General features: G+C 40.3%; 1 long non-coding RNA gene across 1 annotated transcript in view; it reads right to left on the bottom strand.

The window, feature by feature from the left end:
• LOC135228577 (uncharacterized) overlaps window positions 1–23740 on the bottom strand; it is a 35621-nt gene that overhangs the window by 8093 nt on the left and 3788 nt on the right. The window contains exons 2-3 of the long non-coding RNA XR_010319147.1: window positions 20537–20604; window positions 4988–5182 (exon numbers count right to left, since the gene is read on the bottom strand). This is a non-coding gene — a long non-coding RNA (uncharacterized LOC135228577). The remainder of the gene's footprint in view (window positions 1–4987; window positions 5183–20536; window positions 20605–23740) is intronic.

Genomic DNA, 23740 nt, shown 5'->3' with positions numbered 1-23740 from the left:
TTATATTCAGCTCTAGGATAGGTCTTCTCCTATTGTAGCTGTCATTTTTTGTCTTCCCTGTTTGGAAATGAGAAGAGATAAAGGACAAGAATATGGGGACTCTGGTATAATACCAAAGGGTCGGAAGTTTGAATCCGCCAGGCGCTCCTTGGAAACTCTATGGGGCAGTTCTACTCTGTGCTATAGGGTCGCTATGAGTCGGAATCGACTCGACGGTGCTGGGTTTGGTTTTTTTTTTGGTTTGGTATAACACACCCTTTTTGTTTTCCCATGTCCAGTGCATAGTCCTACACAGCAGGGGGAGTGGACACACTTAGCCCACATAGAGGTCATTTACATTCTTGACATAACATGCATCAGTTAGAATATCTTTAGTTACAACTGACAGAAGCTCCCACTTGTGGGGCTCAAGCTGTAGCGAAATTTTCAAGAAGTTCAGAAGTCAAACTGTTCCAGGATTGGTTAATTCAGCAGTTCAGCCTCATCAAGAGCCCAGTTCTTTTTATCTCTGCGTTGCCATCTTCAAAGGGTTAGCCTTTTCCTCAGGCTCATTCCTCTCACACTCACAAAATGGCTACCACAGCTCTCAGCATCACACCAGAGGAAGAAACGTCCCTTTCTTCCTGAAAGCCTGTGTATCTTTTTTCACAGCTTCTTAGGAGCTACCTCGGCAGACTTTTCCTGATTATCTCGTTGGCCAGAAATGTCTTGATGCCCATGGCTAGCTTATGTGAGCACAGCATTGACTGGAGAGTGGATTATCTGAATAAAATCTGGGTTATGCTAAAAAGGGAGGAAGAGAGTGGCCAATAGCCAACACTGCCTTCTACGTGTGAGGACCTACATGCACTTTTTTTTTTTTTTTAAATATTTGGCTAAAATGTCTATATTACAATTACAAAGCATTACAGCACTTTTAGCACCTGCAGAATTGCTTTTAAAATGATCACACATGTGACCTAAATCCAGCTTGGAACACGGATTTTGGAAACTTTGACCATTGGTAGTACTAGTCTTGTTACCTGAGAAAGATACGATGGAGTCTGAGTGAGAGGGTGAGGCAATTAAATCTGGAATCATGGCAGTATTTGCCAGGAGATGGGGATAATAAGTTTTTCCCCTTTCCTAATTGGCCAGGATACTTCAGTGAGCTCGAAGAACAACCAGACCATGAGCTGACATGAGTTGGGCAAATTGTGGAGCAGGAAACACAAGGCTCTCAAGCCAGATTGATTTAGTTTAAACCCTTGGCCTACCATCTAATGGCATATGAACTTGGGACAATGGATTTAAACTTTCTGGGCCTCCATTTCCTTCTATGTAAAATAGAGATAGTAATTCAAATCCGGCAGAGTTTCAGAGGGGATTAAGTGAGACTCTGAAATCAAAATCACAGCAGAATACCTGGCACAGAAGAATAAAATATGAAAGCTTCTGGCATTTTTAAAGCATTGTCATAACAGAAGAACTGACAAACTCGCCAATAAACTAGAAGATGGATCTCTAAGAGAGACCCGTTTGTACAAGCAAACTTAACATACAATAAAGGTATCACCATGAATCAATGGGAGAAAGGATGAATTCTTTACTAGATCTTGGGAAAAGTGGCTCACTAGTGAGAACAATAAACTTGGGGCCTTACTATCATCATACACAAAGCAGGGTCATGGAACTGGGGTGCAAAATACCCTTTTCACTTCCCAAATCACCAGGATGGTTTCAAAATGAAAGACATATATAATTGTGAAACGGAGAACTCTAACGTTGATGGGAAGAAAATATGGTAGAATGTCTTTGTCACCCTAGGAGTTGGGAAGGACGTCTTAAACAAAATTCCACGAACACAAACCATAAGGTGAAAATTGATACATTTGATTACTTCAATAATTAAGGAGTTTTATTCAGCAAGGGACATCACGGATAAAAAATAATGAACGACTGGATAGTAGAAGGTATCTGTAGAGCCTAAACATGAAATGCTATTAACATCTAGAATATACAAGGACTCCTACCTATCATCAATTAAAAAAAACAACAACTTCCTAAGAAAAATGGGCAAAGGGTATTGACAAGCAGTTTAAGAAAAGCCAAAGTCCACCGAACATGCGAAGAGATACTCCATTTCATTAGTAATCCCAAAGAAATCCAAGACAGTAACTTTACACCTATAAGATTGGCAAGAATTAGAAAGCCAGATAATGCCACATATTGGTGGGAAGTATCACACCTTGCTGGTGCGGCAGTATCACTTGTCTATTGCTGCATAACAAACCACCTCAAAACTCAGTGGCTTGAAACAGCAACCATTTTATTAAACTCATGATTCTGTGCGTTCCCAGTTTCGGCTGGGCTCAGGTGGACGGTCCTACTGTTCTAACTGCTTTCCACTTTCTCACATGTTTGGGGGCTCAGCCAAAGTGGCTGAGGTACCTGGTCCTCCCTCCACAGGGAGTGGGTACTGTGAGTTCTTCCTTGAAAAGTAGTTTCACAAATGTTCCGTTTTTCTACCACTGACCTGGGTCAAATTGCCAGTCACCTTCGTCAAGGTGGCCCGCAACTTAGCCTACTCCAAGTTGACCTTCTAGTCCTATTGGACAAAGGTGCGCTCAAAAGACCACATTCCAACTCTCCATAGGCCTCCAGACCCCTTCACGGTCATTGACGATGACCAGGTCAACAATGCTTTGTACAGACAAAGGACCTTGACCCTCACCCTCTGCAATGTAATTTTTGAAAAATGTCTATGAATCCTCTTCTTGGATTATTTACCACATCAGGCATTCTTTCATTAACCAATTCCAATGGCTGTTTAGGAGGCAACTTTTGTTTCTTTCCTGGGCAAATTAAAGTCACAGTTATGTAGTTTTCCACTTCCAATTCAATAAAGTTATCCATATAACTGAGCCCAGAAAATCACAGTTCATCTGCGTAGTTGGCTCAGGAGAGGTGGATGGTGAAGCAAATTAAATACATTTTTCATAATTTTTTTCCTTTGTTACTATTCATTTCTGGTTTAAGAAACATCATCTGATACGTTGACGTTTCTCGTAGCTTTTGTTTTTTTAACTTTAGAACTTGGAGCTTTCAATTAGATTTTTAAAATTCAGCATTCCTTCATTTTTCTTAAAACGACAGTGAAAGAAGTTTGAAAGAAAGTTCTTTAACCACTAGAGGGCACTTTGTGTTTGTTTGATTTTTTTCTAATTCAGCATAAAGTATATTTCAAGAGACTGTCAAAGAAGACAGATGCTATTTTTTCAGTGTAACTGTTTTAGAAAAAAATTATAACAAAGATGTGTTTAAGTATAAAAAAAGGACAAAATAGAGAAAAAATCAAAATTCTTAGAACATAAATTTCGGTAAATCTGGCTACTGTACTTGACAATAGGAGCCCTGGTGGCGCACCGGTTCAGAGCTCGGCTGCTATACAAAAGGTGGGCAGTTCGAATCCACCAGCTGCTCCTTGGAAACCCTAAGGGGCATTTGTACTCTGTCCTATAGGGTTGCTATGAGTTGGAGTCACTCGACCGAAACGGGTTTGATACTCGACAATAAAAATAAATAAAATTGTCACCTGAGTTACTAAGTGGAAAGGGGGTAACCAACTCTTTAGGAAGCAAAAAGAGAGAGTTGCAGCACCAGCAGAGAGCTATGCATATTGTGGAGTACAGGCAAAAGAAACTATGGAATTGTGATAAAAGGAAATCTGCTCGGCTGCTAACCAAAGGCTGGGCAATTCCAACACCACCGTGGCTCCTTGGAAACCCTACTGGGCAGTTCTACTCTGTCCTATAGAGTTGTTATGAGTCAGAATCGACTTGACAGCAACATTAAAAAGCGAAAAACAGTGTCTAGTGAAAGGTAAGTCCCTCTTCTCCCTGTAACACATAGCTCCCCTCCTTGGAGCAACCATTGTTACTATTATGCATCTTTCAAAAAAATCTATTTACAAACGAATCTGAGTAAACATAATGAGATTTTTCTGCAGAGGTGGAAGTGTACTATATACACTGTTCTTGCCTTGCTTTATTTTTTTTTTTAACTTAGCAATGTGTCTTGGAGATACTTCTATATCTGTACATATCGATCTACCTTATTTTTACCAGCTGCCTGCTATTGAAATAATAACATTATTTTTAAATTCTATGGAAATCATGCCCATAATTTATTTAATCAATTCCTATTAATAGACATTTCAATTGTTTCCAATCTTTTGCTTTTACACTATTAATTACAATGAAAATTTGTGGACATATGTCATTTTACATTGTGGATGTCTGTAGGATAAATATCGAGTCAAAGAAGAAAAAAAAATTTTTTTTTTTTAATGTACAATTAAAAACAAAAATAAGTAGCCGTGGAGTCGATTCTGACTTACAGCAACCCCATGTGTTTCAGAATAGAACTTCACTCTGTAGGGTTTTCAATGGCTGTGACCATTTGGAAATAGATAACCAGGCCTTTCTTCTGAGGCGCCTCTCGGTGGATTCGAACCACCAACCTCTCACTTAGTAGCCAAGCACTGAACCATCTGCACCATCCAGGGAAGACCTCAAGTTCTAATAGCCACTTTCAATTCATCTTCCATCAAGGTTGTGGTAGTTAAATTCCCACCACCCTGTTTTCCTGTACCTTGCCCACACAGTTTACAATTTTTTTAATAGGCCTTATTTTTTAGAGCAGCTTTAGGTTACAGAAAATTGCACAGAAAATACAGAGCTCGCACGTACTCCTCTCCCCCCTGCACACAGTTTCCCTCTGACAAACCTTTTCCATTAGTATTGTGCATTTGTTACAATTGATACACGATTATTAACTAAATTCCATGGTTTACATTAGGGTTTGAAGCCAAAACATTAAAAACGCTAAATGCTGTGAGGATGTAGATCAACGCAACTCCTCTTTCAGCGTTGGCGGGAATGAAAAATGGAACGGCCACTTTGGAAGACAGCCCGGCAGTTTCTTACGAAATTAAACATCAGCTTACCATGTATATGGTCCAGCATCACATTCCTGGGTATTTGCCTCAATGAACTGAAATCTTTTGTCCACACAAAAACTTGCCTGTGAATATTTAGAGCAGCTTTATTCATAATTGCCCCAAACTGGAAGCAACCAAGATATCTTCCGATAAGTGAATGGATAAACAAACTGTGGTGCATCCATACAATGGAGTATTATTCTGCAAGAAAAAGCAAAGAGCTATCAAGCCAGTAAAAGACATGGAGGAGTCTTAAATGCATGTTGCTAAATGAAAGAAGCCAGTCTGGAAAAGCTACATAGCGTATGATTCCAACTATATGATTTGCTGGAAAAGGCAAAACTACAGAGATAGTAAAAAGATCAAAGATCAATGGTGCCAGGGCATAGGGGGAGTGGGGAAGAGACAAACAGGTGGAGCACAGAGGGTTTTTAGGCCAGTGAAGCTATTCTGCAAGATACTGAAATGGTGGGTATTATATTATGCATTTGTCAAAATCTATAAAACTGTACATACCAAAGAGTGGACCCTAATGTAATTAACTTTTTCCTCTTTGCCAACCTTCTAGGAAGGAGCCCGGTGGTGCAGTGGTTAAGCACTGGGCTGCTAAACTAAAGATTGGCAGGAGGAAACCCCCAGCCACTCTGCAGGAGAAAGATGTGGCAGTCTGCTTCCATAAAGATTACAGCCCTGGAAACCCTGTGGGGCAGCTTTATTCTGTCCTGTAGGGTCGCTATGAGTTGGAATTGATTTGGACAGCAACGGGTTTTTGGGTTTAAACTTCTAGCTGGAAAATGGTACCTTGTATTTTGCTTCCTCTTAAAAAAAAAAAATTTTTTTTTTCTCTTATTATGATTGAATTGTGCGTCTTTTCTGTGTGTATGAGAAAGGCTGGTCTTAATCAGGGGTGAACGTTACTATATAAAACAAGTGAGGAAAACCTGAAGAGGTATGGCCTCTTCCAAATATCTCCTTCCATCATGCCACTGCCCTTCCCACGTTACTCACTTATCTAGAAGGGGTAAAAGGATAAGGTATTGTCAACCAAGTTAAGACCAGTGGGAGGAGTACATTTTCATGGGAAAAAGAGAATCTGAGAAAGTCCTGAACTGTCTCTACCACCAGGTCCCTAACAAGGGTACCTCAATCTTTCTAGCTGACTAACCAGGCCCATACACTGCTTTCTATGCTGGGACCCCAAGCCCTCAGCAGAGCTTGTAGGGTAATCCTCAGCCCTGCTCTGACCTGACCCTGGCCTCGTTATTCCCTAACTTCTCTGTTTCCTGACACTATTGATCCCTTTCCCAACCTTTCACCCTACACTTTCTAGATCAACTCTGTCCAACAGAAATGTAATGTGAGCCACATACATAATTTAAAATTTTTTAGCAGCCACATTAAAAAAGGCAGTTATAATTACCTTTAATAATATATTTTATTTAATATATCCCAAATATTATTATTTCAACATGTAATCAATATTTTAAAAAATGTTAACAAGATATTTTACGATCTTTTTGTGTAAGTCTTTGAAATGTGGGGTTATTTTACACTCAGCAGTTGCCGTCAGGTCTATTCTGACTCCTGGTGACCCCATATGTGTCAGAGTAGGACTGTGCTCCACAGGGTTTTCAGTGGCTGATATTTTGGAAGTAGATGGCCAGGCCTTTCTTCTGAGGTGCCTCTGGATGGACTCCAACCTCCAACTTTTCTGTAAGAAGCCAGAGTGTTAAGTGTTTGCACTGCCCAGGGACTCTAGCCCTGGGAAAAAGGAGGTACTTAATTATATCTGATGAATGAATGAGGGAAAAAATTCCTTTTCTCTGCCATCTGTCTTTTCATGCCCCTGTGGCCTTCCGAGGCAATCATTTTGGCTCTAAATTCCCCCAACTATACAATGTGGTTATCTATCCAGTCGGTCAGACTCACAAGCTCTTTCCTTGTGCTTTTGCCAAAACCAGGAATTGCCAAATCATGCAAATTAATTGTTTACGCCCCTTCGAGTTTATTCTTCTTCCAAAGTTATCCTTTCTGAAAATAAACAAAATACTTCTTTTCACTTTTTCTTCTTTTATTATCAGGAAATTTGGAGTATACCAGAAATAGCAGACAGAGGAATTAATTCATTTGATTAATGGATACCAAATTATTATGTTTACATTCATCATTTAGACGACAGCTCCAAGAGGACATTAATAAATTTGATTGCTTTCACTAGAATATTCGTTAATCCTGTGGTTTAGTCTGCTGATAGTGGAACAGGCTGTTCAGTTGACTTTTAATGAGCTTACTCCGCTGACGAACAGAAGCAAGGAAAACAATTTTACAAACGCATACGTATCAAGGCTAACCGGGTGCCATGGAGTCCATTCCGACTCATAGCAACCCTATATGACAGAGTAGAACTGCCCCATAAGGTTTCCAAGGCTGTAATCTTTAGGGAAGCAGACTGCCACATCTTTCTCTCACGGAGCAGCTGGTGGCTTTGAACTGTCACCTTTTGGTTAGCAGCCCAGCGCTTAATTAACCCCTGCACCACTAGAGCTCCTCAGCTTTTAAATCTCCTTATACTCCAGAACACGTCGCAAAAGTGTTCGTAAATGTAATTTCCTTTTTCTTCTCTTCTAGGCTTTTCTCTACAGATCTTTCAAAAATTTTAAAGAGAAATCTGACAAACGGTGTTCTTAAATTCTTAAACAGTATGAGTTATTCCTAGCTATCGGAACTTGAAAAGACTGTTTGGCTTGGAGGCCTTAATTAAGAAGATTGGTCTTAGCAGTTACAGTGTTTTGCCTTCTTTGTGAGTAACTAATTCCAAAGAGACAAAGTAATGTGATGACAACAGAGTGCCTTGTTCATTCAGGTTATAGCCACAGCTGCAATGTGAAATAATGTAATTTACAAAATCACCAGGGCTTTTCCACTCCAGACAACAGATTGCCTATGTCTCAAATCTTCAGTCTTTTACCTCTCTTAGTTAAAAATGTTAACTGTTTTGTGCATCCTTTCATAGCTCCCTCTGCCCTCATGCATACAAATCAATGCATATATATGCAGCCTGCTCTTTCCCCATTTTTTGTTTAACAAAACGACATTAAGTGTTCATGAGAGTTGACTAAACATACTCAGTTGCCTCCTGTTGTTCCAGAGACTATCACTGTATAGATATTTTTAGAAAGGAGGAGAGGGGAGAAAATTAAAATAGCAAAGAGAACCGAGAGGAAGTCACCAATGGACAATACATTTCTGGGAGACAAATCAAGTGAAACAGAGCAGACATAGTCTAAACCCAGCGTACACCACCAAGGAGGATACGGATGAGGTGAGAGAGAACCCTCACATTTAGGCCATTGCATGTAAACAACCTAAACCATAAAACCCATTGCCATCGAGTCAATTCCGACTCATAGTGACCCTATGGGACAGAGTAGAACTACCTCATAGGGTTCCCAAGGAGCACCTGGTGGATTCAAACTGCTGACCTTTTGGTTAGCAGCCATAGCTCTTAACCACTATGCCACTAGGGTTCCTGTAAATGGCCTAGGATATTTTAAATCCGCAGGAAATGTTAGCTATTATGTGGCGTTGCAAATGGTTAACGTGCTTAGCTGCCAGCTGAGAGGTAGGAGGTTCTGAGTCCACCCAGAGGCACCTTGGAAGAAAGGCCTGGTGATCTACTTATGAAAAAGAACCAGCCATTGAAAACCCTACAGGGCACAGTTCTACCCTGACCACATGGGGTTGCCATGAGTCGGAATCCACTCAAGGCAACTGGCTTATTATGTCATTACTCTGGAACTTTCTTGTTTCTCCAGGTCAATACATATAAGTACCTTTTTTTTTTAAGAACTGCATAATATTCCAAAATTTGTTCATCCATTTCTTTATTTAGGAACCTTCAGATTATTTTCAGTTTTTTGTTTGTTTGTTGGAGAGGTGGTCTACAAAAAAGGCTGTAGCAAACTTTCTTTAATATTGGTGCTTTTATCATATAAGCTAGATTTTAAAAAGTGGAATTGCTGAGTTAAAAAGTATTTGCACGTATAGTTTTAATTGATTTTGCAATTAACTTTCCCAAGGATTATAGCAGCTCAGGCTCTACCCAGCAATGCTTGAAACCAACTGCCTGTTGTTCCATACTTCAGTGTTCAATGTTATGGCTTTTATAAATTGATAAATGCATACATTTGTCAATCTGGTAGATAAAAAAGAAAGAAAAACAGCTCACTACTAATGTAATTTGCATTTCCCGGGCTTAGTGTAGTTGAGCATCTCTGTTTATTCTTCTTAGCTACATGAAGTTCTTCATTTGTGAATTGACGATTCATATCCTTTGCCCATTTTTCTTTTTTTAACAAATTTTTTCTCAGAAATTAAGAATTCTTTGTATTTTAAAGATATGAATTCCTTGTCTGTCCTATATTGACTTTGATTACAATTTTGTGCTAGGCAGAAGTTTCTGATTTTTCTGATGTTGAACTCATTTGCTTGTTTTTTGTGGCTTCTGGAATTCCTGTCTTGCTATAGACTAAGTCAACCCCAGACTGAGATTATACAAATAATCTCTAATATGTTCTTCTGTGATTTTTATTGTTTTGTTTTTTAAATTTAGATCTTTAATCCATTTGGATTTTATATTTATACAGTGTGGGGAGATAATAAGAGGTACAGTAATAGCTAGCATGTACTTACCCCTTTCTAGATGTCAGATCCTCTGCGAATACATTTCACATAGGTCAGAAAATTGAGGATTAGAGAACTGAAAGTACTAGCTAAGTTTACTTAATTACTAAGACACAAAACTGGAACGTGAACCCAGGCAATCTAACACTAAACCTTATTCTCCTAGATACCCAGATGGGTAATTAATTATGCCAACTTCATTTAATAAACATCCTTTCCCACTGAATTAAAACACAAACGTTATGATCCAAGTTCTCAAATATAGTTGGGAGTCTGAATTCTATTCCAGTTTTGTCACAGCTATCTTGCTTTGATTTAAGTACTTTTATAGGAAATATTTTTCTGTTAAGGCAAGTGCCCCCACACTAACCTTCTTTTCCAAATTTATCCAAGACACTTTTGCATGTTTTTATTCCACACGAGTGTTTACATTATTTGTTCAGTTCCAAGGAAAATAGAGCTTCACGTTTTGATTTGGATTGCATCATATGTGTCTATTAATTTATTAAGAATTGACATTTATATATTATTAAATCTTCCTATTCATGAATATGGTGTTCTTTATATGCCTTGTACCCTTCTTGTTGAATTTGTTCTAAGTTATTTTATAAGCTTTGTCACTATTGCAAACGGCAATTGCTAACATAGTAGGAAGCTATTGATTGATTGTGGCACATTTATCCTGTGTTCAGCAATTGAGCTAAAAGCCCTAATTGTTCTGTTTTTTTAAGAAGTGTCTTACATTTTCTAGAAATGCAGTCACACTGCTGCAAAAAGTTTATCCTCTTTTCCAATATATATACTACCAAAATTTAAGTTTAATGGAGAGGGAGTCTTACTACATTAGTTAAAACTTCCAAGAAATATGAAAGAATAGTGGTGAATGTGGCTACCCTAGCTTTGTCTTTAATTTTAATGTCTGTGGCTTTAATTTTTCACTCAACAATATGATGCTGCTGATTATTGGTAATTCATAGTCTTGATGAGGTATAAGTAGTTTCGTTCTGTTTTGTTTTTCTTGGAGTTTTTACTAGAAAACCTGCTTAACTTTATCTTTTTTTTTTCATCTATTGCCATATTACATAAATTTTTACCTTTAATTTGACAATATTCTAAATTATTTTGAAAGATTTCCTAATGTTATTATAACCTTACATTGTGGAAAAGGAGCCCTGGTGGCACAATGGTTCAGTGCTTGGCTGCTAACCAAAAGCTTGGCAGTTCAAGCCCAGCCAGCAGCTCCAAGGGAGAAAGACCCAGCAATCTGCTTCTGTAAAGATTACAGCCTAGCAAACTCTGTTTTCTACTCTGTCACACAGGGTTCCTTGGAGCTGAACACTGACTTGGTGGCACCCAACATCAACACATTTGGAAGTAAACATTATGTGATCATTTCTATGCTTCTCAAACCATTTCAGACCATGGAAACAGATAGAAAGCTCTTTAATTCATTGTATGACTTTACCATATCCTTCGCACCAAAACCTAACACGAAATATATAACACAAAAATTACAGAACAATTTCGTTTATGAAGTTAGAAGTAAACAATTCTAAATAAAATATTAGCAAATGAAATCCAATAGTATGTTAAAATAATTATAGCAAATGCTGAGGGTGTAATTAGAAAGCCAAAGCGATATAGCCAAAAAAATGCAAAAGTAAAAAAAAACGAAAATGGCTAGAAAATCAATAACACATCCATACACTAACAACAGTCAGTTAGAATTGACAATGGAAAAAAAAATGTCCTGCTCATGCCATAATTTCATTTTTCAACAGAGATTTTGGAAGAAAAAATATCTTTGGTGTTATTGGAAGATTTGTGAAATATAATGTTGAAAAGGTAAAGTAAACATGGGTGGAGCACTGCATATTGTCTAATGATTAATTCATGGGAGACAGTTTAGGAATAGAGCCCTGGATGCATTGCTGGCTCACCCCTTAACCTCCTGCCCGGATTTTCATTCCCTCAACCGGGGCATGTGCACCCACCCAATTCAAAGCGCTCCCTTAGTTTGCCCCCAAAATACTGATAAAGTTGCGTTTCACAAGAAAATTCCTGGAATTGATTTCCTTTCATGCAGGCTGGTATTTACATTAAGGACATGGCTAATGTTCACTGTAGCAGCCTGTTAAACATTCTGGTGGTAGTGTTGTCAGCTACTAAAAAAAAAAAAGGTCTACATGTTGCTTAGAGGAGTCCCTGGGTGGTGGAAACAGTTAATGTGTCCAGCTGCTAACCAAAAGGCTGGCAGTTTGAATCCACCCAGAAGCTCCTTGGAAGAAAGGCCTGATGATCTACTTCTAAAAAATTAGCCATTAAAAACCCTGTGGAGCACAGCTGATTGTTATAATTGTTGTCAATAAGTTGTACACCTGTAAAAAGTTGAATTGGCAAAAAGTTCTGTGATAGATATATTTACAACAACGAGAAAAAACAAAACAAAAGAGTAGCTGCTGAGGCTGTTTATGTACAACCGAACACCTCATAGAACTTGGTTCCTTGGTTTGGAGGCTTAGGGTCATGGTTTCATGAGACATCTCAGTTAAGTGGTCTAATAAGGTATTTAGTGCTTCTGTTCTACCTCCTACTTCGTTGTGTAGTGCCTGCGGTCTTAAAAGCTTACAAGTAGCCAAGTGGCCATCCAAGGCACAATTGGTCTTTATTCACCTGGAGCAACAGAGGAAGAAGGAGAGCCAGGAATAGGAGGAGGATATGGAATATGTGGCTAACTGCCTCCATGGACAACTGCCTCCTTTGCCATGAGACCAGAAAAACTAGATGGTGCCCAGCTACCATTACTGAACATTTTGATCCAAGATTCTATAGACGAATCCTAATCAAAAGGCAGAAAATGCAGAACAGAATTTCAAATTCTCATGAAATTCAGACTTTCTGTAGCCACGGAGGGTGAATGAACCCCTGAAACTACACCATCTCCTCACTTATCTACATGGTTAGGTTCCAAAGAGCTGGTCATTAAGTGAAACCGGTATTATGCAAAAATAGAGGATAACCACATCACATTCCAAAATGGAGGATGACTGTATCATTACATAATGCCAAATTACATCACTACGTAACTGCCAAACCACAGAGAATCCTGGCCTAGCCAAGCTGACACATAACCTCAGTCATCACAGCCACTGTTACTCTTGCTTCACACTTTGGCATTTGTTACTGCCAGTCATACATCATTAATGTGCAAATTAGTCAGATATTAGGTTTTTTACTATTGTCATAAGTGCAAAACATCAGATAAAGAAAGAGTCAATAAGTGAGGAGAAGATGTGTTGCCCTGAGATAATCTTTAAACCTCAAACCAAAAATATCCCCTGAAGTCATCTTAAAACCAAACAATATTTTAGCTTAACTAAGGACTGCCTTGAGCATTACGCTCTTTTAAGACTGTATCTGGGATCAAATTGACAACAGCAACTCAAAAGATTAGATGGGAACCTTAGGGGGCAGTTAGTTTATGTTAACGAAGGAAGAACAACTCAGAAAAGGAAGGTGGGAATGGTTGCACAACTTGAAGAATGCAATCAGTGTCACTAAACTGTACACATAGAAACTGTTGAATTGGTGTATGTTTTGCTGTGTATATTCTCAACAACAACAACAAAATATACCCACTTCTCACTTATCAACATGGTTAGGTTCCAAAGACCAGGTTGTTATGTGAAATCCACATCCTGTGAAAAGAGGGGACGACCATATGAGATCACAAAACAGAGGTGACTACGTCATTACATAACTGCCATATTACGTCATTACATGACTGCCAAACCACAGAGACGCATGGCCCAGCCAAGTCTACACATAACCTTAACCATCACAGCCAGCATTACTCTCACCTCGCACCTCGGCATTCGTTATTGCCAGACGTACATCGTTGATGCACAAAATAGTCAGATAGTCAGATACTATTGTTGTAAGTGTGAAATGTTGGATAATGAGACAGTAAGTAAGTGAGAAGTAGGTATAAATAAAATTTGGAAGAAAAAAAAAGAACTTATGTGACAACCAGAATGGAACTAATAAGAATGTTGACACATTGTGAAAAATGTAATCACTGAGTAATGAATGTCACTGAATAATTTGTGTAGAAATTGTTAAATGGGAACCTAATTTGCTGTGTAAACTCTCACCAAAAACACAGTAAAATATTATTTTTTAAAAAACCCTGTGGAGAACAATTCTACACACACACAGGGTTACCATGAGTTGGCACCGACTCAAAGGCAATTGGTTTTTACTGGTTCTGTGCAGCTTAGATAGAAAGTTCCCTAGAGACAAATAACTAGATTGTCTCATTTATTAGAAGTTTCCTATTTCTAGGACTACATTCATCCATTTACAAATTTAACATTTATTGCACACCTGGCACTGTACCAGTGCTGGCGATAGTGTGGTTATGCAATGGGGCAGGATCTTGCCCTCATGGAGCTTACAGACCAGCAGGCTGAGGACAGTGCTGAGTGAGGACAGAAATCATGGCATACACCTCAGTTTCCTTTGGAATACCAAAACGGGAAGTAATGGGTGGCAAAAGATTTGGTTACCCCCATTTTTAATCGAATAGGGTCAGTTATCATGAAAGCTCCTGATAACAATAAATTCTAATACAACCCTTACAAAATTCCTTTTCCAGTTCAATTCTGTATCCTACTTCCCTCCACTGCACGGGCACGAGTTCTCTAAGCAAAGAGGGGCAGCATTTCCTCTCTGCCTCTCCCTGGGGCTGAGGTTAGGCTTGGGCAGAGGCCAGCATGAATCAGCTTGCTCTGCCTCCAGGCTGGCCTTGCTAAAACCTTCGTGCACATGTAGTATGTGTATCCCAGGTCCAGGGCAAAGTCTGGGGTAAGTTTGGTGGATTTGTGTGGTCTATGGGGTGGGAGACCTATGTGGGCTTTGGGTTGATAGCGTAATGATTAGAAAAATCTCAGTTTTTTCAAAAAAGATAATTGACATATATTTTGATCTCATAATTCCATTTTGGGGAATTTACAGCAAGGAAACAACCTTAAAGAAAAGAAATTGCTCAAATACACTTTCATAACAGTTCAATTGGTAACCACGATAAGTTCTTAGCATCCCAAATACTTATAAATTCAAACCCACTGCTGTCAAGTCGATTCCAACTCATAGTGACCCTATAGGACAGAGTAGAACTGCCCCATAGAGTTCCCAAGGAGCACCTGGCAGATTCGAACTGCCGACCCTTTGGTTAGCAGCCGTAGCACTGAACCACTACACCACCAGGTTTTCCTATATTGCCAATGGATTAGAATTTAATTAGTTTTTCCCCTAGAAATTCTCTATTAAAAAAAAAAAAAAAAAACTCTTTTATGCAAATAAGAATATCAATAGCAACTAACATTTTGACATATAAAAGCTCTTCTTGCCAGACTTGAAAGAGCATAAGCAGTAGCCTGTATGTTAGGAATTGCCAGTCTGCCCCCATGACATGGATTGAATTGTGTCCCCCCAAAATATGTGTATTAATTTGGCTAGGCCGTGATTCCCAGTATTGTGTGATTGTCCACCATTTTGTCTTCTGATGTGATTTTCCTGTGTTGTAAATCCTACCTCTATGATGTTAATGAGGTGGGATAGGCAGCAGTTATGTTAACGAAGCAGGGTTCAATTTACAAGATTGGATTGTGTCTTGAGCCAATCTCTTTTGAGATATAAAAGAGAGAAGCGAACAGAGAGAAAGGGGACCTCATACCACCAAGAAAGCAGTACCGGGAACAGAGTGCGTCCTTTGCACTCCGGGTCCCTGTTCCTTAGAAGCTCCTTGACAAAGGGAAAATTAATGACAAGGACCTTCCTCCAGAGCCGACAGAGAGAGAAAGCCTTCCTTTGAAGCTGATGCCCTGAATTTGAACTTCTAGCCTCCTAGACTGTGAGAGAATAATTTCTCTTTGTAAAATCCATCCACTTGTGGTATTTCTGTTACAGCAGCACTAGATAACCAAGACACACCACCACCATCTTCTCCCAGGTCCTGAAAGGAGACCAGGGCCTGAGACCCCACCAGATCCAAGTCACCCGGATGTCAGCTACTCAGGCCTACAAGCACATCCAACTTCAGTATTTCTGGTTTCTGTGCTCTGTTCACCTTCAGCCTACCTAGACGTCATTTCCCGAACGTGGCCACTCTTCCCGCCTGAGGCTGGTTGCTTGCCTAGACGCCACCACTGGTGTCTATCAATCCCTTTTATGTTCTCACACCAGCGGCTTCCTCCCAACGCCTTCAGGCAGAGCTCCCCTCACTGCAGTTAAGTCCATTGTGACCAGATGTCCAGCCCATTACTAAGAGTTCACCCCTGTAAATCTCCATGGCTTTTCGTTTTCAAGGATTTCTACTAAAAGATAAACACTCTTGAAAGTTGTAACGTTCTAAGAAGGTGTTTTGCAATATCGTGGCGAGGTTGGTTGTTCTTTGTCTGAAAGCAAGGGGAGCGTGGGAATAGCAGTAACAAAAAAAAGTCTACCTTTTACTGATACCTACTCTGTGCCTGGCACTTTTTAGACAGTAATCTTCATAACAACCTTGCAGGAAAGTACTATGGTTTCTCTTATAGACCAGAAATCTATGGCTCAGAGAGGTTGAATAACTTGCCCAAGGTCACATAGCTGCTACGTGGCAAATTCAGACTTCAAGTGCAGGCTCTTTCTACCCCCTCACGGCATGCACCTATGTAGTCTCAGAGAAAGCACAGAACTGGGAGTCAGAAAAGCAGCAAAGGATTTTAGTCCCAGCTGTGTGATCTTGAACATGACTTTGCTTCTCTGAGCTTTGGTTTCCTCACTTGAACAATGAAGGAGCTGGACTTAAAAAACTGCCCAGTAGGAAGGAATAGAAGGGGCTTGGGAAATGGCCAAAAGAGCTCCCCCCAAAGGTCCACCTTCCCGATTTCACCCTGGACCACTGACAGGCCTTGTAGGGCCCCACATGACATCATGATTCCAGGCGGTTAGCCATTCAGGGGGCAGAAGAGGAGAGAGGGCCCAGGGTGGTCACCACAGCCAAATTTTCCCCAGCTATCACATAAAGGCTCAGGACTCCTTACACATTCCAAAAGAAAATCCTTTCTGATAGAGTTCTCAGCTGGCAATTTGAAGGCCTGTAATATAAACACCTTCCCATAAGATGTGGGGAAAGTCCTGGTGGAAATGTTACAGACTTTCACCCTGGTGTAGGATTAGCAGTGAGGGGGTCATCTTAGGGCAGGTTTAGGGGAACTGTGAATTTAGGGAAAGGGCTAGAAGGACAAAATACATCCCGATATACTTTTTGCACTCAGGGCTAAGGAACATCATGATACGCTGTTATCAAAGAAAATACACAAAATGTAAAGAACAGGAGGCATTAAAATTGGGATAACCCTCCCTTTTTTTAAAAGGTCAAGCAACAAGGTACAAATTATTCTTTTCCCAGGAACCACCAGGAGCCGCACCCTTCCTGTGTCATCACACACAGATATGAAACCACCCCCCTAATGACGGAAGAGGTCCCTGGGTGGCACAGACGCTTTGCGCTCCACTCTTAACCTAAGGGTGGGTGGTTCAAACCCACTCAACAGCACCAAGGGAGAAAGGCCTGGCAATCTGCTTCCGTGAAGATTTCAGCCTAGAAAACCCTATACAGCAGTTCTACTCTTTAACACAAGGGGTCGCCATGAGTCGGAATCAACTTGATGGCAACGGGTTTCTTTGCTTGTTTTTAATGTTGAAAATATAAAACTCTGTTTCTTATGGAGCACATCAGGTGAGATAAAATCCAAGCTCAACCAAGATGGATGGCACTTAAAGTTCTGCCCCTACTCCTTCAATTATTGATGTTGAACCCCAATCCTCCTCCGCCTCTCAGATACGTTTCGCGGAGCTCTTCTCCTGGCATCTCTGCAGCTAGCTCTGAGCTGGACTCTGCCTTTCGCCTCCACCTTCGTGGGAAGGTGGCAGATCACCTGGCACCTGCAAGCGTTGCCTAGTCCCAGGGAGGGCACACGGAGTGGCACGTGGAGAAGACCCTCAACAAACCCTGATGGCAACCCAGGCCTGGCTGCTCCCTCTGCTGTTCTTCCCACAGGCGGCCAGCCTTGGGGCTCTGTGCGCGCCCCACACGTCAGAACACCCAAGTGTTAGTCCCGGGAGTGAGTTTTCTTTCCGCAACTGCACGCTCGGCTGCGCTCTCGCCTGCGGGTCAACTGTTAGTGTGCCGTGGTCTGAAAAGCCCTTAGGACCTGTGCGAAACTCTGCGCATTCTAAAACCAGGCTTTCAGGAGGAGGATCTGCTAGGTTCTAAAAGCCCAGGCCACAGGCAAAGAGGGGGCAAATTTTTTATACGGTCTCAAGGACTACGTTGGCACTGACATTTGCTTCTCTGTGTTTCACTAAGGTGAAAACATGGTGAGAGGGAATATTAAACAGACTCTGCTCAGCAGCAGGGGTGCTGAATGCTATTAATAGAAGAGATTTGAGGAATTCTCTTTGATACAAACTACTTTGTTAGAATTGACCTTTAAAATTCAAATCAACGCTTTGTAACTCTTTCCTATCACAACGGCTCATGTCATATGTTGGTTGTATCTTTCTAATAAATTGCTAGCCCACCACGTCAATGAGCCTTATATCAGAGGCTCAGCAGGGTGGGGTGTGACAGGAGGCACACATCTTTTCTGTTGAAGATTCCCTAGTGATTGATGCTAAAGTCCAGATGCTACTGCCCTGGTCACTGAGGTTCACAGTCAACAGCTTTATTTTCTATTTTGGTTTCACACTTCCGGGTTCTGGAAGTCAGTTAATTAGGGAAGATTCTGCCCAAGCAGGGTCAACACAAATATTCTGAGTTGACCCTAACTCTGGCCTTAGAAAGCTTTGTGGGAAGGTCTTTCAGTCACTCTGCTAATGTTTGTTAAGTGCCCACTGTGTGCCAGATGGAGCCCTGGTGGTACAGTGGTTAAGCATTTGGCTATTAACCAAAAGGTCAGCAGTTCAAATCCACCAGCTACTCCTTGGAAACCCTATAGGACAGTTCTACTCTGTCCTATAGGGTCGCTATGAGTCGGATATCGACTTGATGGCAATGGGTTATTGTTTGTTGTACGTGTTGGGCACTCTGAGATGGTGTCTTAGTCATCTAGTGCTGCTATAACAGAAATACCACAAGCGGATGGCTCTAACAAACAGTAGTTTATTCTCTCACAGTCCAGGAGGCTAGAAGTCTGAATTCAGGGTGCCAGCTCCAGGGGAAGGCTTTCTGTCCATTGGCCCTGGAGGAAGGTCCTTGTCATCAATCTTCCCATACTCTAGGATCCTCTCAGCACAGGGACCCTAGGTCCAAAGGATGAGCTCTGCTCCCGGTGTTGCTTTCTTGATAGTACAAGGTCCCCCATCTCTCTGCTTGCTTTTCTCTTTTATATCTCAAAAAAGATTGACTTGACACAATCCAATCTTGTAGATTGAGTCCTGCCTCGTTAACATAACTGCCTCTAATCCTGCCTTATTAACATTATAGAGGTAGGATTTACAAAACATAGGAAAATCACATCAGATCACAAAATGGTGGGCAACCACACAATACTGGGAATCATGGCTTAGCCATGTTGGCAGATATTTTGGGGGGACACAATTCAATCCATGACAGTGGGGCTGGGTATAGAGCATAAAGCAAAACCCCTGCCCTCAGTTCAGTATGGAGAAAGAAATGACTCAATACATGTCGCACCATACATTATATATTCTAATGTCGGATAGTGAAAACATGAAGAAAATAAAGCATGGTGTCTCAGTTACCTAGTGCTGCTGTAACAGAAACACCACAAGCGGACAGCTTTAAGAAACAGAAACTTATTTTCTCACAGTTTAGGAGGCTAGAAGTCTGAATTCATGGCATCATCTCCAAGGGAAGGCTTTCTCTCTGTCAGCTTGGAGGAAGGTCCTTGCCTCTTTTAGCTTCTGCTCCTGGGCCATCTTCATGTGCCTTGGCATCTCTCTTCCCCCATCTCTGCCCTGCTCCCTCATTTAATCTCTTATATATCGCAAAAGAGACTGACTTGAGATACAGCCTATACTAATCCTGCCTTATTAACATAACAAAGACAACCCATTTCCAAATGAGATTATAAGAGCAGGCAGAGAGGTTGGGATTTACAACACATATTTTGGGAGGACATAAGTCAATCTATAACATAGAGTGAGGGGGTAGAGAGTGATAAGGGCTGCCATTTTAGAGAAGGTGGGCAACAAAGGTTTTTGAGAAGTGGTTAACGTTGAGCAGAGACCTGAATGAAGGGAGGAGGACATCTGGGATGGGAGTATTTGAGATAGAAGAAGGCAGAGAGAAACAGCAAATGCAAGGGTTCTGGGGCGGCTGCCAGGCCACCACTGAAAAATCAGGAAAAGGGACCCCTGGGCCTGGGCTCAGTGCATGACTCGTTGCACATGGGCTACCTTTCAGACTCCTCCCCATTGTTCCTTAAGCTGAGCCATTGTGCATGGGACAGGCTGTGCACAGCCACACAAAGCTCTCCCCTCAGAGTGGCACACACTTGGCACTTAGAGGAAAGGCAGGATGGCTGGTGTAGGTGGAGATGAGTGAGGAGAAAATGAGGGAGAGCAGTGATTGGCCACCTCAGCCTTAAAAGACTAGTTATTTAGAATGCTGTAGTGGGAACACCATGCATCTGTTTAGGTTTAAAAACAAAGAAAGAGTTCTGCAAAACAGGGAGACACAGTGCTGGGAGAAATCCAACAATGTGTTCCAGAGGGACTACAACAATACAAAGACTTAGGAAGAAAAAAACCCAAAGAAGCAGATTACAGATAAAAAAAAAAAATTGATTGGTTAATACATACAAAGCTGTAGGTGGCAATGCCTCAGTTGACCATCCTGGCAGGTGATGACATCTTTTGCAAGGATGACTCTAGGTGATACAGAAAAACCATAACTTTTTAATATTAGTGTATTCTAATTAAAAGTTTTAAAGGGGGTTAGGGCCCCTTGGGTTGAACGAGGTTATAAAAAAAATACAAGGCTTCATAAGGACCTAGGTACAGGCTACAAAAACATTTTTCGAGGGAGGGCGACAGGGGCATTTTCTGAGAACTGGCATAGTAGATAGAGTCATATGTTTCACACTTCTGTCTAACACTTATAGGTCTTGAATTATCTTTTTTTTTTTTTTTTTAACATTGGCCATTTCTAACCATAAGCACTTCCTCTAGCACAGTCGTTGTTGTTAGGTGCTGCCAAGTCAGTTTCAACTCATAGCAACCCTACATACAACAGAATGAAACACTGCCCGGTCCTGTGCCATCCTTACAATCATTATTATGCCTCAGCCCCATGTTGCAGCCACTGTGTCAATCCATCTCGTTGAAGGTCTTCCTCTTTTTTTACTGACCCTCTACTTTATCAAGCTTGATGTCCTTCTCCAGGGACTGATCCGTCCTGACAAAATGTTCAGAGTATATGAGACAGAGTCTCGCCATCCTCGCTTCTAAGAAGCATTCTGGCTGTACTTCTTCCAAGACAAGTTTGTTCATTCTTTTGGCAGTCGATGGTATATTCGAGGTATAGCAGAGTAGGGAGGCAAAAATGACAAGCTGCGATATGACAGAGACTTACACTTAGAAATGTAAGATGGAGTCGCTTAGGATAAGAAAGGATTTGGCTCAGACCCTAGCTAGAAATCGCAGTCACACCAATGCTTTTAACTTTGGAATGCTCTTCGGCACTCCTCACTATTGATCAAGAATTCCTCTGGGAATTCAATGATCAGACTTAAGAATACATTTCTTCTGCATGGACTACTTTGTCCTTGGGTCAGGACTGTCTCCTTACTCATTGTAGGGCCTCATTTTCAGAGTGAGCTAGTCTCATGTCACTAACAAAGGAGTAAGCCATTTTCTGCAAGGGTTAAAAAGAGTGGCTGCTTACCTTGTAAGTCATTTGAGACCCTGGACATTATTAAGACAAACAATGAGGCTCGGATGTCATTGGATGGTGTCATGGATTGAATTACATCCCCCCAAAAATTTGTGTACCAATTTGGCTGGGCCATGATTACCAGTATTGTGTGATTTTCCTATTCGTTGTAAATCCTGCCTCTACGATGTTAATGGGGGAGGATGGGGGGCAGTTGTGTTAGTGAGGCAGGACTCAATCTACAAGATTGGATTGTCTTGAGGCAATCTCTTGAGATATAAAAGAGAGAAGTGAGCAGAGAGACAGGGGGACCTCATACCACCAAGAAAGCAGTGCCAGGAGCATAGCGCATCTTTTGGACCTGGGGTCTCTGCATGGAAAAACTCCTAGTCCAGGGGAAGATTGACGAGAAGGCCAACAGAAAGAGAAAGCCTTCCCCTGGAGCTGATGCCCTGAATTTGGACTTTTAGTATTTTACTGTGAAGAAATTAATTCCTCTTTGTTAAAGCCATCCACTTGGGGTATTTCTGTTACAGCAGCACTAGATGACTGAGACAGATGGATAGCTGGGCACCACTACAAGCACTGTTGTTAATCATTAAAATCAGTTTGTTATTTGCAAGTTCTTAAGACTCTAGGGGAGCGTAGCTGGGCATCATCTGACTATGTTTCTTCACCATGCTATTGTTTAAATATTCTGCTTCAGTGATCTTGTTATTATGGGAATGTGAATAAAGCAAGGCTGGACTGAGAGGAACAATTTGACATACTGGAGACTCTCAACTAAGGTTGAAGCCAAATTCTTTTGAATAACAATAAGCAATAAAACTATCTGATTTTTAGTTAGAGTTACAGAGCATAGTTAAAAGTTCATTCTTTTTGGGTATTATTTAAAATAGTTAGAGGAAACGTTAGCTTGTTTTGTCCTGGAGAATCTACGGGTTTGAAAACTTATTTGCTATGATTGGAGAGGGATGGTAGATACAATACTGAGTTGAATTGGTGCCACTGAGTATCGATTGGGCTGTTTTTACAAAAGTATTGTCTTTCTACGTGATTATGGAAACTATACAAATAGTTGAAATATTAGTCTTCATGTATACTTGTATTGGTAGACAGGTGTGATAAACAAAATAAATTATTATATTCTTTTAATAAGATATTTAAGTAGCTTCAGTTGAGAGTATGAAATAAAGCCATTAAAGATATAAACTAAGGGTATAATAAATGTTATAGTAAAAGAAAACCTTATTTACTTGTACAAAAGGAAAGCCTTACTAAGGAATAAATTTTAGTTGATAAAACGAAATTATTTCTAATATGATAAACATTCAGTAAAATGTAGTAACTTTTAGAAAACCGTTTAAGTAAATGCCATTAAGTATCATATATAAATCAAAGTTATTTCAAATAAAAAAGGCAAAAACTTTAAAATGAAATATTAAAAATAAAAGACATCATAATAACAAAATAAGCCAACAAGAGACAGAATGATTAAGTATGAAGTAAATTGTAAAAATATCAATTGTAATTCTTACTAGTCCCAGTTGATCAAACCTGATGATCTCAAAAGCAAAAAAGAATTATTACTATTAAAACTGTACAACAGGGTAGTCAAATAACTGATATTAAAACTATTGCGATAATGAAAAGAAAATCAATAATGTCAACATAAGTTACTTTAAAGGAGTAAGACTAAAAGGCTGGGGAATTACTAAGGAATGACTGTAAATTGATAAACTAGAACTATCTCAAGTGTAATAAGTACTAAGCAGAGTACAACCACCTCAATGATTTGCATTACTCGAGGTTCTAAATAATGAACTCTAATGAAACGCAATATGACAAAAGGCTACCGAGCATGTAAAATAAAAGCTGGCTATTTCAAATGCAATAAGTATTAGGCAGAGAATAATGGCTTCCACAGTTTGCATTAATAACAAGGTACTAAAACAAGGGATAATACTATAACGTGTCTACTGAAAACAGGGTAGTCCTTGAGGTATGTCAAGGGCAATGTAGGGCTCAGGGAATTAATATGTCAGTAGCATTAAAGGCAAGGGGTATGGGTTTTACAAGGAAAGATACTTAAAACAGGGAATAACACTTTAGAACTGGAGTAAACTTATAAT

The sequence above is a fragment of the Loxodonta africana genome, chromosome 23 (genome assembly GCF_030014295.1).
Source record: "Loxodonta africana isolate mLoxAfr1 chromosome 23, mLoxAfr1.hap2, whole genome shotgun sequence".
In the NCBI taxonomy this organism is placed as follows: domain Eukaryota; kingdom Metazoa; phylum Chordata; class Mammalia; order Proboscidea; family Elephantidae; genus Loxodonta; species Loxodonta africana.
The sequence above is the reverse complement of the archived record's forward strand: the minus strand, read 5'-3'. Positions and strand labels throughout refer to the sequence as shown.